Here is a 16,956-nt window from a genome sequence, read left to right on the forward strand (position 1 = left end):
ACCAATCTAAGAGTCTCTTAAAAGAGATCTGGAAGAATTTAGAATTACAGGCCACTGGTAAAGAAAAACAAGGGGAGCCATTTTGGACAGAGTCTGGGTGAAATCTTTTCCTCGTGTTGGGTCTTTAGAACTCTCTCCCTCAAAGGGCGATGGGAGTGGAGTTTTTGTGGTTAGTTTGGACAGAGGGATCTGGGAAAACCAGAAGAAAGTCACTGGGATTGTGTAGGTGAGGTTACAATTGATCCTTATTGATTGGCAGAATAGGACTGAGGATTCGTAATCTACATGTCCGAGCTTCAGTGTAGTCGTGACAGTGTGGGGCACCACTGGAATTACCATCTCCTGGGCCCTATCCACTCCTAAGGTACTCCTGTGGATGTCACGGAGGTGAAGTTATTAGCCAAGCCCAGTTTATTGTCATTTAACTACACTGTCAAAGGAGACTGTTCCCTGGAACTGGGTGCAAAGCACAGTAGTGCACATAACACACAATAACTTATTAAAGTAAGGATAAGATCTACTGATGAATCACACACAAATAACAAACTAAAGTGCATACATTAAATATTGTAAGGTACGGAACCAGTGACACTCGAATGCAATGTGGCAGGGAGTTCAGAAGCCTAACGGCCTGTGGGAAGAAACTGTTTCCCATCCTGACCGTTCTTGCTTTTATGCATTGTAGTCTCCTGCCTGATGGTAGTAAGTCAAAGAGGATGCTGGATGGATGGGTGGGATCACTGATAAGACGAAAGGCCCTGCGTATTCAGCGCTCCTGATAAATGTCCCGGATGAACGGTAGAGAGACCCCTATCATCTCCTCGACCATTCTCACAGTCCGTCGTAAAGATTTGCGGTCTGATGCTCGGCTGCTCCTGTACCAGATGGAGAAGCAGCTTGTCAGGACGCTCTCAATGGTGCTCCTGTAAAATGCAGTTAAGATGGGAGGTGGGGAGCCTCACTTCCTTAACCTCCTCAGGAAGTGGAGGCACTGCTGTGCCTTCTTACTCAGGGAGGTGATACTGAGGGACCGAGCTGCTGCCTCCCAACTCCAGAGAGCCAAGTTCAAGCCTGATCTCCGACGCTGTGTGAGTGTGGAGTTTGCATGGATTGATCTTGGAGTAGGTTGAAAGGTTGGCCCAACACTGTGGGCTGAAGGGCCTGTACTGTACTCTAATGGTCTATGGAGTGTGTGGGTGAGGGGTAGAACTTGGGGGGAGAATAGAGTGGATTTAACATAACTGTTAGATGGGCTGAAAGGCCTTTCACCTGCTGGGTGACTGTATGACTGGACGAGAAGCCAGAGAGTTGTCTCACTGGATCCATTGCAGTCTGGCAGGTTATCTGACCTTTGCATTTTGTGGGATCTTGCTGATTAAAACCGGCTGTCGTTTCTCCTACACCCCAACACGACTGTCTGGTGAAAGAATTATATTTCCAGCAAGAGGTGTAGAATTGCAAGATCTCCTCTAACAGGCAACTTTACTGAGCTTTAATAAAGTGTTCATTCTGTGGAAAAAAACACTGTCTTTATCAAGGCTGCAATACTAATAAAACTTTTATCTACTTTCTGATGCATTTTAAGGCTCTTTATTTACTTAGTGATACCTTGCGGCTCTTCAACTCACACTGCACCAGCAACCTCCGACAAACTCGATTTAGCCCTAACCTAATGACCTACCCAGTAGTGGGAGGAAACCGGAGCAGCCAGAGGAAACCCACAGGGAGGACGTATGGCGACTTCTTAAAGAAGTGCGCTGGAATTGAAGTCGGAACTCCGAGCTGTATTAGCGTCACGCTGACCGCTACACCACCGTGGTGTGCTTATGTCTCTTTCTTCAGCACGTTGGAAGCAGGACCTGTAGCATGCTGATGTGAACTGGACTTGTTTTTGAGCTCTGGAATGGGTGCAAAGGCAGGTTTAGACTACGGCAAAAGCTGCAGGTGCCAAAAAGCTGAGACAAAAACAGAGAAGGCTGGAAATGTTCAGCGGGTAAGGCAGCATCCGTGGAGAGAGAAACAGGCTTAACATCTGAGGCCAATAACTTTCCATTTGCCCAAAGTACAGAAGCAGGACAGACACAATGGCACAGCAGGTTCGATTCTGACATTGGGTGTTGTGCATGTGGGATTTGCACACCATCCCAGGATCCTGTCTGGGGAGGAGATTCCCATTCGGGAATGGATGTGTGGAAAATCCCTAGAGATAAATACAATGTCACCCCATGTGAGACCCATCACCACCAGCATTTGGATCCATTAGGAGGAGATGAGGTCAAAAGGTATAAACAAACCTCAGCTCTGTCAGAAAATTCCCTCCCATCTGTGACAGGAACAGAATGGGGGTCAGTAAAGCAGGATCTCCCGGTGGCCACCCATTTCAGTTCTACTTCCCGTTCCCATCCCGACATGTCACTCCATGTCCCTGCCTACCACCTTGATGAGGCCACACTCAGGTTGGAGGAGCGACATCTTATATTCCAATTGGGTAGCCTCCAACCTGATAGCATGAACGTCATCTTCTCGAACCCCCACCCCCACCCCTTCACCTTTCCCCATTCCTGTTTCCCTCTCTCACCTTCTCTCCTTACCTGCCTATCACCTCCCTCTGGTGCTCCTCCCCCTTTCCTTTCTTCCATGGCCTTCTGTCCTCTCCTATCAGATCCCCTCTCCTCCAGCCCTTTATCTCTTTCACCAATCACCTTCCCAACTCTTTACTGCGCCCTTCCCCCTCTCCCAGTTTCACCTATCACCACCTTGTACGTCTTCCTCTCCTCCCCCACCTTTTTACCCTTCCTTTCCAGTCCTGATGAAGGGTCTCGGCCCCAAACATCGACTGTCCACGGTTTCCGCTAGATACTGCCTGGCCTGCTGAGTTCCCTCAGCATTTTTTTTTTTGCGCGTAGCTTTGGATTTCCAGCAACTGCAAATTTTCTTTATGTTTGTGGAAGTAACTTCTCAACCCCCAAAGAGAGGCAGTATGTCTGGTAATGTCTTGTGGCCGCTTCCCCCCTCCCCTTCACCTGCGGGTCTCTTCTGATGTCTGTGAACCCATGTGGGGGTACGAGCACACTTGCGTCGCCAGGTGGGGATACCACCCCTATAAACCTGGCTCTGGCCCCGCCCTCACCTGTCCCGCCAGGGGCGGCTGCTACCATGTCCCTGGCCACGCCCACCTCCCGGGCCACGCCCACACCTGTTCCACGCCCACCTCCCGGGCCATTCCCATACCTGTTCCGCCAGGGACGCCACCCCTCCCTGACACCGCCCACTGGCTCTGGCCGCGCCCACGCTGGAGGCAGGAAGCATGTTCCCGCTGATGGGTGAGTCCAGAACCAGAGGCCACAGTTTAAGAGTAAGGGGTAGGCCATTTAGAACAGAGATGCGGAAAAACTTTTTCACCCAGAGAGTGGTGGATATGTGGAATGCTCTGCCCCAGAAGGCAGTGGAGGCCAAGTCTCTGGATGCATTCAAGAGAGAGGTAGATGGAGCTCTTATAGATAGCGGGGTCAAGGGATATGGGGAGAGGGCAGGAACAGGGTACTGATTGTGTATGATCAGCCATGATCAGTGAATGGCGGTGCTGGCTAGAAGGGCCGAATGGCCTACTCCTGCACCTATTGTCTACCATGTCCTTGGCCGCGCCCACACCTGTTCCAGGAGTGGGACCACGCCCACCACCCTGGCCACGCCCACACCTGTCCCAGGAGTGGGACCACGCCCACCTCCCTGGCCACGCCCATACCTGTTCCGCCAGGTGTGGCTTGAAGCCAGTCCACCCCAGAGTCGGCGCTGGAGCCGGAGTTGCAGGTGAGTGAGGCGGCGAGGAGGGAAGGAAGGGACTTTGTCTTCAACTAGCGCCGTGTCGACCGCAGCCGCCGCTCGGTTGTTTTCCTGCAGAGCCGCCCTGCAGCAAAACCGGGAGTCTTAAAGGCGCGGGGCTCCCATTCCATTGTCGACCACCCTGCCGGCAGTCTCTAGCTTTTTATTAAATGAGGTGTGACTTTCCTGGATGAAATGCAGCTGGAAATTAAAACTGCCATCCTGGTGTGTGGAGGGAAGGTTTCTGAACTGCCGTTGTAAAGTTTGTGGAAGTGTCTCCCCAGGGAAAGGAAGTGTTGCTGTGTCTGAAACAGGTTTCGCACATTCCTCCGGGTCCTGTCCCGTCTTGTCTATTTTGTACCCAGTCCCCTGGCTGAATTACCGAAGATTTATTTGAAATGAGCAAAACAAATCTTTCAAAATATTTTTATACCTCTAATACCCTCCTGCCTTTGAAGGCCGAGATTGAGGAATGCGGAAGTTCTGTTAGTATTTTGGTCTCTGAGTCACCTAGGAGTTGCGAGGTGTCTCCTGCCCTTAATTCCCGCACAAACATACAATCACCACTCAAACACGGGCCTGTTTCTTCCTGTGTGACAGATATTACCCAAATCTCAGTTCCCAAGTGGATTTGAAAGGAGGGTTTAGATTAGTGGTTTGACTCTCTGGGGGACCGCTTTGTCAAGCAGCTCCTCCATCTGCCGAAAGTGGAACAAACCTTTTAGTTCGGATTCCCACTCCCGTTCCCCCTTCAGATATGTCAGTCCATGACCTCCCTTTGTGCCAAGGTGAGGCTACCCTCACGGTGGAGAAGCATGACCTTGTATTCTGTCTGGTCAGCCTCTAACATGATGGCATGGGTATGGATTCCTCCTTCTGGTTAAAAAATATCCCCTCTTCTTCTATTCCCCACTCAGGCCTTCCCACCTGCCTGTCACCTCCCGCTGCCCCCCCCCCCTTTCTCCCATAGCCCACTCTCCTCTCCTATCAGATTCCTTCCTCTCTGGCCCTTTACCTTTCCCATCCACTTGGCTTCCCCAATCACCTTCCAGCTATCCTACTACCCCTCCTCTCCTCTTTTTATTCTGCTATCCTTCCCCCCACCTCTCAGTCCTGACGAAGGGTCCCCGTCCGAAATGCCAGCCGTTTATTATTTCCCACAGATGCCGCCTGACCTGCTGAGTTCCTTCAGCATTTGCTGATTCAGTAAAGTTGTCTCCTTCTAAGTTGAACTTGCCTTCTGTTGATCTGAACTTCTAAGCTGGACTTGACATCGGCCTCAACTTCGGTGTCAAGCCTTGTGTCTAGGTCAATTCTGAGCTCAAGTTTCTCAGTGCATTTTATATTCTGCTGATTGTGATTTTGAGTGGATCTTGGTTTGAATGGGTCAAGTTTCTGCATAATTATGCTTCTGTCCGGGGCATTGGTTTCTAGTATATCTTTTTAAAAATGTATTTATTGAGATACAGTGTAGAATAGGCCCTTCTGGTCCTCAGAGCCACACTGCCCAGGAATCCACTGATTTAACCCTAGCCTGATCACAGGATGATTCACAATGACCAATTAAGCTACTAAATGGAATGTCTTTGGACTGTGGGAGGAAACCAGAGCACCCGGAGGAAACCCACACATATCGGAGTCGGGCATAATATTGTCAGCATATGTCTGACTTAGCAGCAGCAGTACAATGCAATACATGATAATAGAGGGAAAAATTACAGCAAATATCTATACAGTATGTATATTAAATAGTTCAAATAAAAAATAGTAGTGAAAAAACAGAAATACATAATAAAAAACAGTGAGGTAGTGTTCATGGGTTCAGTGTCCATTCAGAAATCTGCTGGCAGAGGGGAAGAAGCTGTTCCTTGAATCGCTGAGTGTGTGTCTTCAGGCTCCTGTACCTCCTCCCTGATGGTAGCATTGAGAAGAGGGCATGTCCTGATGGAGGTCCTTAATAATGGATGCTCCCTTTCTGAGGCACTGCCCCTTGAAGATGTCCTGGATATTACAGAGGCTAGTATCCATGATAGAGCTGACAGAGTTTACAACTCTCTGCAGCTTATTTCGATCTTGTGCAGTGACGCACACCCCCCCCCCCCCCAATACCAGACAGTGATGCAGCCTCTCAGAAGGCTCCCCACAGTACGTCTGTAGAAGTTTTTGAGTGTTTTAAGTGGCAAACCAGATCCCCTCAAACTCCTGACAAACTCACAGGGAGAACATACAAATTCCTTTCAAACAGCGATGGGAATTGAACCTGGGTCACTGGTGCTGTGAAGTGCTGTGTATCTGAGATTGTTGTAAATGTGTGTGTGGAGGTGGTTAAGTGATTCTGTTTGGAACGTGGCTCTGGCTTCCAGCTGGCTGTGTTTTGACAGCTTTGTTTATGCTGAGCAGTCTGTAATCAGGACAGTGAGCCACATGGGGAGGGTGGTTCGGAAACTAGATAATGTCATTCCCAGCAGGGATTGAGTGGTGGTGATCCACCCAGATCTCTGATGGGAAATATGACTGAAGTTGGAAATTGTTTCTGCGGAGAAGATGGATCGGTATCATTTGGCTTGCCCCCAGTGATGCACTGACATAGGATTTTGTATATTTTATAGTTAAGTAATATTGGAGTAATCTTGTATCTATATTGGTTGATTAAGCATTCTTGTTCATTTAAATAATTTATTACAGGTTCAAAGGTTCATTTTTAATATCAGAGAATGTATACAGTATTACAACCTGAGATTCTTACTCTTCACAGACATCCACAAAACAAGAAACCCCATAGAATGAATGATAGGAACATCAATGCCCCGACCCCCACCCTGCATAAGTTACACGTATAAATACGTGATTTGCATACGTCATCACGCTACCGCACGATGCACGCACGCCTCTCTTAAAAGTAGAAGTGAAGGTAGACTCATGGTTGCCCATGTCTTCCTTTGAACTAATTTAATGTTTTGAAGTTACAAAACATAGCACAGGACTTTGTCTCCAATGGCACATCCTGTAACTTTGTACCTGGCACAGAATTCATCATCTCCCAGGCAGACCTGGTCTGCCTACCTCAGGTGACTCAATCTGAATCATAAACCTGACATATCACTGACATATAGACATAAAAATGACTATGTTATAGAATAAATACATAGTTCCAAAGACAAATAGTGAGCTAGTGTTTGTGGACTATTCAGAAATCTGAAGAAGCTGTTTTCAAAGAAGCTTTCTTCAGGCTCCTGTATGTCCTCCCTGATGGTGGTAATGAGAAGAGGGTGGTGAGGTTTCTTTGTGATGGATGCCACATTCTTGAGGCAGTGCCCTTTGAAGATCTTCTCGATGGTGGGGAGGCTTGTGCCCGAGATGGATTTGTCTGAGTCTACAGCCCCTGCAGCCTTTCACAATCCTGTGAATTGGAGCCTCCATACAAGATGGTGGTGCCACCAGTCAGCCATTAGAACTCGGAGACACTGGCCGCCACAGTAGTGTAACAGTGGGCATGACACCGTTACAGCTCGAGTTCGGAGTTCAATTCCGGTGCTGTTCTGTTAGGAGTCTCTACGTCCTACCCGTGGAATGCGTGGATTTTCCCTGGGGGCTCCAGTTTCCTCCCACAGTCCAAAGACGTACCGGGTAGGTTAATAGATCAAAATCAGAATCAGGTTTATTATCACTGGCCGTGACGTGGAATTTGTATATTTTCCCGTGGTTAGGAAAGGGTTAATTTGGTTTGCTGGGTGGTGCAGCTCAGAGGGTTGGAAGGACCTCCACTGTATTGCTAAATGAAATAAAAAATAAATAAATTAGTCTGGGAGAGGGCACTTCTGTGGATCCAAGGTCCAAGGATCTGGAGACAATGTTGGTGGTATCTCTACTTCGTTGGGAGTTTCAGCAGATTTGGCACGTCACCAAAGATTCTCGCACATGCCTACAGTGCAGAGCATTCCGAGTGGTGAGAAAGCACCGATGTGAGGGGCTGCGTAGGGTTGTAGAATTAGACACCTCCATCACCGTCCCCATCATCAAGGACATCTTTAGGAGGTTACGCCTCAAGAAAGCAGAATCGACATTCTCAGTGCTTAGGACATCCTGTCCTCTCATTACTACCGTTAGGGATACACTTTAGGAACAGCTTCTTCCCCTCTGCCATCAGATTTCTGTTCGGGCCATGAACACAGCTCACTACTCCTTTTTCACACTACTTCTAAACTCTCTTTTTGTAGCATACAGTAATATTTTATATCCTGCGCTGTACTGCTGCTGTAAAACAACAAGTTTCATGACATACGTTGGTGATAATAAACCTGATTCAGATTCTGTTTCGGTTACAAGCTCTGTCATAGGAGGATTCTGCCGAGCAGGCACCGGAGAACGGTTCAAGGTCTCGGCGAAGAAATGCAGCCTCCCCACCATGGAACATCCAGCCCACAGCGTCTCATAGTGGGGTGGGGGGGAACACCCAGGACGGGGCTGGTTGGGAAGCTCGAAGGGGCCAAATCCCACTTGGGCTACCCCCCATCTCTGGGGGGAGGGATTGCGCATTGGCCTTGCCTGTCAACTTGGGCGGCTCAGAGCTCAGGGTCAGCAGGTCATCCTGAGGGAGGAGGAGGGACAGACTTCACAGGCCACCTGTGAAGCTGGTTTTCCAGAAACTCGAAGAAGGACAGAAACTGGTTCCTTCCTTTCTCGTTCACGTCACCAGTGAGGTCAGCAGTTATTGCCCAATTCTTCCTTAGCAGCTGATTATATTCATTTTTATTATTTTTTTTATTTACAGCACAGTAACCGGCCTTTCTGGCTCAATGTACCTGTACGGCCTAATTAAACCCACATGACCAATGAACCCACTAACCTGTACGTCATTAGGATGTGCAAGGACACTGGGGAACCCAGAAGAGAGTATGCGATCACAGGGAGAATGTACAAACTCCTTCCAGTCAGCAGGGCATTTGGACCTGGCCTGCAGGCATTATAATACACTATTTCTGTGGGTCCACAAGTCAGATTGGGTTTTAGAAACAATCTTCTTGCTAATTCCATTTCTTAGAAATTTAATATTCTATTCCCTTGAGAATGTAGTGGGATTTGAACTCGTATCTCTGGTGTAATCTTAAGGTTTTTTGGGTGGTGCGGGGGTGGGGGGGTGGGGAGATACATCTCTACCAAAGGAGGTGTAATATATTCCTTCCCTCCTCTAGCCTGCAGGTCACCCTTGGGCAAGTTGCGGGGAGATACACACTCCACCCCACCGATCAGTCACGTAAAGCCATGGGGGCAGGTGGTGGATGGTCATATGAGCAGCCGGTCCTGGTTATGGGACCACTGACGCCAGGCAGACAATCTCTTATAATGGCTGGGGGTGGGGTGGGGGGGAGGGCTGATGCTTTGCTTCTGCTTGCGCGTGAGAGGGTGAGGGGGCTTTGGGGTTTTAATGTTTTTCTGTCATTCATTCTTTGGGAGTTTTCTACTGTTTTGAGGATGTCTGTGGGGAGTAAGAATTTCAGGCTGTATACCGCCTACGTTCTCCGATCTTAAATTGAACCATTGAACGTGTACCAAGATGAAGGGAAAAGCATTTGTTTGCTTTCTATCCAGACAGATCATTGCATACCTAAATGTGTTGAGGTATTAAATAGAAAAATAACAATATAGAATACAGTGTGGCAGTTACAGAGAGAATGTGGTGCAGGAGGACAAATAAAGTGTAAGGTTCACCTCAAGGTAGATTAAGAGATCAAGAATTTATCTTGAGTGAGAGGTTCATTCAATAGCCTTGCAGCAGTAGGATAAGTTCAAAGTAAATTTATTATCAAAGTACATATATGTCACCACATACAGCCCTGAGATTCATTTTCCTGTGGGCAGGCTCAGCAAATCTATAGAATAGTAACTGTAACAGGATTAATGAAAGATCAACCAGAGTGCAGAAGACAACAAACTGTGTAAATGCAAATATAAATAAATAGCAATAAATAATGAGAACATGAGATAATGAGATAAAGAGTCCTTAAAGTGAGATCATTGGTTGTGGGAACAACTCATTTGGCTTGCCCCCAGTGATGCACTGACATAGGATTTTGTATATTTTATAGTTAAGTAATATTGGAGTAATCTTGTATCTATATTGGTTGATTAAGCATTCTTGTTCATTTAAATAATTTATTACAGGTTCAAAGGTTCATTTTTAATATCAGAGAATGTATACAGTATTACAACCTGAGATTCTTACTCTTCACAGACATCCACAAAACAAGAAACCCCATAGAATGAATGATAGGAACATCAATGCCCCGAACCCCACCCTGCATAAGTTACACGTATAAATACGTGATTTGCATACGTCATCACGATACCGCACGATGCACGCACGCCTCTCTTAAAAGTAGAAGTGAAGATAGACTCATGGTTGCCCATGTCTTCCTTTGAACTAATTTAATGTTTTGAAGTTACAAAACATAGCACAGCACTTTGTCTCCAATGGCACATCCTGTAACTTTGTACCTGGCACAGAATTCATCATCTCCCAGGCAGACCTGGTCTGCCTACCTCAGGTGACTCAATCTGAATCATAAACCTGACATATCACTGACATATAGACATAAAAATGACTATGTTATAGAATAAATACATAGTTCCAAAGACAAATAGTGAGCTAGTGTTTGTGGACTATTCAGAAATCTGAAGAAGCTGTTTTCAAAATATTGAGTGTGGGTCTTCAGGCTCCTGTATGTCCTCCCTGATGGTAGTAATGAGAAGAGGGTGGTGAGGTTTCTTTGTGATGGATGCCACATTCTTGAGGCAGTGCCCTTTGAAGATCTTCTCGATGGTGGGGAGGCTTGTGCCCGAGATGGATTTGTCTGAGTCTACAGCCCCTGCAGCCTTTCACAATCCTGTAAATTGGAGCCTCCATACAAGATGGTGGTGCCACCAGTCAGCCATTAGAACTCGGAGACACTGGCCGCCACAGTAGTGTAACAGTGGGCATGACACCGTTACAGCTCGAGTTCGGAGTTCAATTCCGGTGCTGTTCTGTTAGGAGTCTCTACGTCCTACCCGTGGAATGCGTGGATTTTCCCTGGGGGCTCCAGTTTCCTCCCACAGTCCAAAGACTTACCGGGTAGGTTAATAGATCAAAATCAGAATCAGGTTTATTATCACTGGCCGTGACGTGGAATTTGTATATTTTCCCGTGGTTAGGAAAGGGTTAATTTGGTTTGCTGGGTGGTGCAGCTCAGAGGGTTGGAAGGGCCTCCACTGTATTGCTAAATGAAATAAAAAATAAATAAATTAGTCTGGGAGAGGGCACTTCTGTGGATCCAAGGATCTGGAGACAATGTTGGTGGTATCTCTACTTCGTTGGGAGTTTCAGCAGATTTGGCACGTCACCAAAGATTCTCGCACATGCCTACAGTGCAGAGTGGTGAGAAAGCACCGATGTGAGGCGCTGCGTAGGGTTGTAGAATTAGACACCTCCATCACCGTCCCCATCATCAAGGACATCTTTAGGAGGTTACGCCTCAAGAAAGCAGAATCGACATTCTCAGTGCTTAGGACATCCTGTCCTCTCATTACTACCGTTAGGGATACACTTTAGGAACAGCTTCTTCCCCTCTGCCATCAGATTTCTGTTCGGGCCATGAACACAGCTCACTACTCCTTTTTCACACTACTTCTAAACTCTCTTTTTGTAGCATACAGTAATATTTTATATCCTGCGCTGTACTGCTGCTGTAAAACAACAAGTTTCATGACATACATTGGTGATAATAAACCTGATTCAGATTCTGTTTTGGTTACAAGCTCTGTCATAGGAGGATTCTGCCGAGCAGGCACCGGAGAACGGTTCAAGGTCTCGGCGAAGAAATGCAGCCTCCCCACCATGGAACATCCAGCCCACAGCGTCTCATAGTGGGGTGGGGGGGAACACCCAGGACGGGGCTGGTTGGGAAGCTCGAAGGGGCCAAATCCCACTTGGGCTACCCCCCATCTCTGGGGGGAGGGATTGCGCATTGGCCTTGCCTGTCAACTTGGGCGGCTCAGAGCTCAGGGTCAGCAGGTCATCCTGAGGGAGGAGGAGGGACAGACTTCACAGGCCACCTGTGAAGCTGGTTTTCCAGAAACTCGAAGAAGGACAGAAACTGGTTCCTTCCTTTCTCGTTCACGTCACCAGTGAGGTCAGCAGTTATTGCCCAATTCTTCCTTAGCAGCTGATTATATTCATTTTAATTATTTTTTTTATTTACAGCACAGTAACCGGCCTTTCTGGCTCAATGTACCTGTACGGCCTAATTAAACCCACATGACCAATGAACCCACTAACCTGTACGTCATTAGGATGTGCAAGGACACTGGGGAACCCAGAAGAGAGCATGCGATCACAGGGAGAATGTACAAACTCCTTCCAGACAGCAGGGGATTTGAACCTGGCCTGCAGGCATTATAATACACTATTTCTGTGGGTCCACAAGTCAGATTGGGTTTTAGAAACAATCTTCTTGCTAATTCCATTTCTTAGAAATTTAATATTCTATTCCCTTGAGAATGTAGTGGGATTTGAACTCGTATCTCTGGTGTAATCTTAAGGTTTTTTGGGTGGTGCGGGGGGGGGGGGGGGTGGGGAGATACATCTCTACCAAAGGAGGTGTAATATATTCCTTCCCTCCTCTAGCCTGCAGGTCACCCTTGGGCAAGTTGCGGGGAGATACACCCTCCACCCCACCGATCAGTCACGTAAAGCCATGGGGGCAGGTGGTGGATGGTCATATGAGCAGCCGGTCCTGGTTATGGGACCACTGATGCCAGGCAGACAATCTCTTATAATGGCTGGGGGGGTGGGGGGTGGGGGGGAGGGCTGATGCTTTGCTTCTGCTTGCGCGTGAGAGGGTGAGGGGGCTTTGGGGTTTTAATGTTTTTCTGTCATTCATTCTTTGGGGGTTTTCTACTGTTTTGAGGATGTCTGTGGGGAGTAAGAATTTCAGGCTGTATACCGCCTACGTTCTCCGATCTTAAATTGAACCATTGAACGTGTACCAAGATGAAGGGAAAAGCATTTGTTTGCTTTCTATCCAGACAGATCATTGCATACCTAAATGTGTTGAGGTATTAAATAGAAAAATAACAATATAGAATACAGTGTGGCAGTTACAGAGAGAATGTGGTGCAGGAGGACAAATAAAGTGTAAGGTTCACCTCAAGGTAGATTAAGAGATCAAGAATTTATCTTGAGTGAGAGGTTCATTCAATAGCCTTGCAGCAGTAGGATAAGTTCAAAGTAAATTTATTATCAAAGTACATATATGTCACCACATACAGCCCTGAGATTCATTTTCCTGTGGGCAGACTCAGCAAATCTATAGAATAGTAACTGTAACAGGATCAATGAAAGATCAACCAGAGTGCAGAAGACAACAAACTGTGTAAATGCAAATATAAATAAATAGCAATAAATAATGAGAACATGAGATAAAGTCCTTAAAGTGAGATCATTGGTTGTGGGAACAACTCAATGGATGGGCAAGTGAGTGTAGTTATCTCCTTTTGTTCAAGAACCTGATGGTTGAGGGGTAGTAACTGTTCTTGAACCTGGTGGTGTGAGTTCTAAGGCTCTAGTACCTTCTAGTTAGATAGAGAGATATTTTATTGATCCCACAGGAAATGACAGTGTCACAGTAGTACTACAAGTGCACAGATATACAAATATTAGAAGAGAAAGAAAGAATTTTTAAAAAGTTACCTTAAACTGTGTAACGGGGTGGGGGTGGGGTCGTCACTTCCCTGGTTATAGGTTGACTCATTAAAGAGCCTAAGGCCAAGGGCAAAAATGACCTCACATAGTGCTCTTTGGAGCAGCGCGGTTGTCTTAGTCTGTTGCTAAAAGTGCTCCTCTGTTCAGCCAAGGTGGCATGCAGAGGGTGAGAAACAGTGTTCAGAATTGCCAGGATTTTCCATAGGATCCTTTATTCTACCACAGCCTCCAGCGTGTCCAGTGTGACTCCTGTAACAGAGCCAGCCTTTCTAATCAGTTTATTGAGCCTGTTGGCATCACCCGTGTTGATGCCATTGCCCCAGCACAACACCACATAGACACTGGTGACGACAGACTGGTAGAACATGTGAAGGAGAGGCCTGCATACTCCAAAGGACCTCAGTCTCCTCAGGAAGTCAAGGTGACTCTGGCCCTTCTCGTACACAGCCTCTGTGTTGGTGCTCCACTCAAGTCTCTCACCCTCCAGGTACTTGTAGGTCCTCACCATCAATAGTAAAAGGGAGCAGTGCAGGCTTAGTCTGAAAGTCCATCACCATCTCCTTTGTCTTACTAATGTTGAGCTGGCACCACTTGACAAAGTCCTCCACCAGGGCCCTGTATTAATCCCGCTGTCCTCCCTTTATACAGCAAACTATTGCTGAGTAATCGGAGAATTCCTACAAATGACATGACTTAGTGTTGTCTAAGGTCCTGATGGCAGCAGCGAGAAGAGAGCATGTTCTAGGTGGTGGGGATCTCTGGTGATGGATACTGCTTTCCTACGACAGTGTTTCATGTAGATGTGTTCAATGGTTGGAAGGGCTTTACCCATGATGTACTGGGCCAAATCAACTACATTTTGTAGGGTTCTTTGTTCAAGGCATTGGTGTTCCCAAACCAGGCCGTGATGCAGCCAGTCAATACACTCTTCACTACTCACCTATAGAAGTTTGTCAAAGTTTTAGATGTCATGCTAAATCTCCTTCCTAAGGAAGGATAGAAGGTCTCCTTGAGTCTGGCAATATGTGCTCTTAGGCAAGTGTAACTTCTGCGCAACAGGAGACAGGAGGAAAGAGAGTGTCTAGGGTGGCTGCGGCCTGAGGCAGCAGAAAGTGCAGGCAGGGTCAGTGGAGTGGAGACTAGTTTATGAGACGGGCTGGGCTGTATCCACAACTCCTTGCAATTTCTTACCGTTTTGGGCAGAGCAGTTGCCCTACCAACGGAGAGGAGGCCGGTTTGAGTTTATTTTGAAAGAGTTCCTACCTTTCATAACCGTCTATAACCAGAAAGAATTCGGAAGATGTGTAGCTCAGGTGGTTGATGGCTGGGTTGGAGAATGATGGTTGGGTTGTTCTCCAATCTTGGCAAACGATTCATCACCATGTGAGGAGTTGCTGTCAGTGTGCTTTTGATTGTGGTGAGTTCTCCAAATGTTTGGCCTTTGTGTAATTTTCGATCAGTTGATGGGTTGTTATTACGGAAACTCAGTTGTGATGTAGGGAGGAAATCTTATCACTGATTGGCTGTGGGGCAAACTTCATGCATTATGGTCTGGCTCATGCTTAGGATCGCCACATTACAATGGAGTTTCTGAAATGACGACCAATCAGCTGATTGAAAAGTATATAAGGGCCAAGCATTCAAGGGACACCACAATCAACAGCGTACTGACAATGTTTCCTCGTTTGGTGACAAAACGTTTGCAAGTAAATTGCCAAGATTGGAGAACAACTCAACCCAACTACATATGATTGGGATTGGAGTAACGTTGGCCATAATGTTTTTTTATTGTTGATTATTCTGTATATTTTAAAAGTAAGGTCTTATTTTTGAGCAAAATGTCAGGAGTTCGTTGCATGCTGACAGCGGAATCAGTATCTGATGATGTTGTCACACTAACAGAGGAAGAACCACACTGGTTAATGCTGGACTTGAAGCTCCCTCTGAGTGGGATGTAAGACTGTCCCATAAGATATAGGAGCAGAATTAGGCCATTTGGCCCCTTGCGTCTGCCCCGCTATTTCATCATGGCTGATCCATTTTCCACTCAGCTGCAATCTCCTACCTTCTGCTCCTATCCCTTCAAGTCCTGACTAATCAAGAACTTATCAACCTTGCCTTAAATATACACAATGACTTGTCCTCCACATCCATCTGTGGCAATGAATTCCACAGATTTACCATTCTCTGACAAAAGAAATTCCCCTTCATCTCCATTCTAAATGGACGTCCCTCTATTCTGAGGCTGTGTCCTCTGCTCTTGGACTTCCTCTAGGAAATGTTCTCTCCACATCCACTCTATGGAGGCCTTTCACCATTTCATGGATTTCAGTGAGATCCCACCTCATTCTTCTGGATTCCAGAAAATACAGGCCCAGAGCCATCAAACGGGCCAGATATGTTAACCCTTTCATTCCCGGGATCACTCTTGTGAAACCTCTCCAGTATCACCACATCCTTTCTAAAGTAAGGGGCCAAAAACTGCTCACAATACTCCAAGTGAGGCCTCACCAGTGCTTTATAAAGTTTCAACATTACATCCTTGCTTTTGTATTCTAGTCCTCTTGAAATGAAGTCTAATATCACATTTGCCTTCCTCACCACCGACTCAACCTGCAAATTAACCTTTAGGGACTCCTGCTCTTTGCTCCTTGGATATTTGAATTTTCTCTCCATTTAGAAAATAGTCTGTTTTTATTCCTTCTACTGAAGAGCATGACAATACACTTCCCGACTCTGTATTCCATTGCCATTTCTTTGCCCGTTCTCCCAATCTGTCTAAGTCCTTCCACAGGCTTTCTGCTTCTTCAACACTACCTGCCCCTCCAACTATCTTTGTATCGTCCGCAAACTTGGCCGCCATAAAGCCATCAATTCCATCATCCAAATCAATGATATACAACACAAAAAGGATCAGTCCCAACACAGACCCCGTGGAACACCGCCAGCCAACGGCAGCCAACCAGCAAAGGCTCCCTTTATTTCCACATTTTGCCTCTTGCCAATCAGCCAATGCTCTGTCCATAGTGCTCTTTTGAAAATGGCAGAGGGTTTCCTCAGCGTGTTGAGGAAAACCCTGTGCTGTCTACCCTCGGCAAGGGCTCCTTCCAACAAATCGAGTGCTTATTTTGAGCTATTGCTGTGAAGACAACGTGGTAACCAATCTGTACACAACAAGCCCCTATGGTCTCTTTTCTTCATGGCCAACTTCCCTCCCTGAACGAATACCATGTTTATGTGATCTTGCTGTGTATATGTTGTCTGTTGCTGAAGCAACTTTGTGGGGAACTCCCCCTCTCCCCACAACCCCCCCCCCCCCCGGGCAGTACTTACCACCTCAAACTAAGGCAAGAGTTTGTTTGTGTATTTATTATTTAGAGATATAGCGTGGAACT

The 16,956-nt window shown here is 46.7% G+C and overlaps 1 protein-coding gene across 4 annotated transcripts in view; it reads left to right on the forward strand.

Moving 5' to 3' along the window:
- Positions 1-3,684: 3,684 nt before the first annotated feature.
- The window catches only part of tnk1 (tyrosine kinase, non-receptor, 1), an 82,998-nt gene continuing 69,726 nt past the window's right edge, over positions 3,685-16,956 (forward strand). For 3 of the 4 annotated variants that reach the window (XM_073048790.1, XM_073048792.1, XM_073048794.1), the window contains exon 1: positions 3,685-3,810. The gene's annotated coding sequence lies outside the window, so the exon portion shown is untranslated. The remainder of the gene's footprint in view (positions 3,811-16,956) is intronic. The other variant, XM_073048791.1, reaches the window with a different exon arrangement.

Source organism: Hemitrygon akajei, chromosome 6 (genome assembly GCF_048418815.1).
Source record: "Hemitrygon akajei chromosome 6, sHemAka1.3, whole genome shotgun sequence".
In the NCBI taxonomy this organism is placed as follows: Eukaryota; Metazoa; Chordata; class Chondrichthyes; order Myliobatiformes; family Dasyatidae; genus Hemitrygon; species Hemitrygon akajei.